This window comes from Morone saxatilis, unplaced genomic scaffold (genome assembly GCF_004916995.1).
Source record: "Morone saxatilis isolate NCDOM2014 unplaced genomic scaffold, NCSU_SB_2.0 Contig15, whole genome shotgun sequence".
In the NCBI taxonomy this organism is placed as follows: domain Eukaryota; kingdom Metazoa; phylum Chordata; class Actinopteri; family Moronidae; genus Morone; species Morone saxatilis.
Window position 1 is genome coordinate 1,226,736 of NW_023339707.1, and position 1,082 is coordinate 1,227,817.

Below are 1,082 nucleotides of genomic sequence, written 5' to 3' on the forward strand. Positions count from 1 at the left end.
ATTCAATTCTGCATTAATCTGTCAACAAATGTGGGTGATTCTGTCAGTATAGTCCACAGCCTACTGTCTGAAAAGCTTCTCCTTCAGCTCCTTAAATCCCTGCCACCAGAAGGCAGCAGCCCTGAAATACCAGAGCGCAGTGCAGTCTCATCTTTCATTAACAGGGCTCATCATTCCAACTTTATAGTTCATAAGTAACGTTTCATGTTTTAAACTTGAAACACATTGCAATGTAAACGATGGAGAGATAAGAATTATTGCTAAAATTGCGTCGGTCCGATATAGGTCTAATCGTATAAACGGTTCCAATTTTTAATCTTTAATTTCTGTAGTTATTATAGTAACCACCTGATGGAAAGTCAGAAGCCATCTGTCTTTGTCTTCACGCGTGTTCTCTGAAGCATCCTGACATGTTGTGGAGCTGTTGTTGTCAGGTTGCTGGGACCGGCTCTGTTGTTTAGAGCTGTGACACCAGTGATGGAGACAATGTGTAATATTCACCACACTCGCTGATCTACTGTATATTTCTCTTCTCCCGTCACTTCCTACATGAACTAAAATAGAAGGTCTGCATGGGTCGCCCACATAGTCCGTGCACCTGTAAGACTCCATTCAAATTTCAACTAAGGGTGCAAAACATTAAACGGGGGTGCCATGCGTGCCTTTTCTCCCTCATAAGCGGGCCTGGTCATGCCAATTAATAAATCGGTAATGTCAAACCGCTAAACTGGATAATCGGTTTTGTTTTGTTGTTTGTTTTTTAATCCAGTTGAAAACTATAAGAATATATAATAATATATAATATGCCATTCTGCATTTGGTAGAATGGCCTGTCGCCCACATGGTGCATGCTTAAACGCTAATCTGGATAATATCTGCAACATTTACCATTATATTACTACGTTCTGTCATTCATACAAGTATGTTCACAATACTTACCTTCATGTAGCTAACATCTTCAGTTAAGCTTGATGTCCCTTGCTTTCTTAACGTCAGTGCTCCCGAGCTGCTGATGGCACTTGAAGTTTCTCGTTATTTTGATAATAAAAATACTGAGATAGTAAGTCAAAATAATGAGGTAG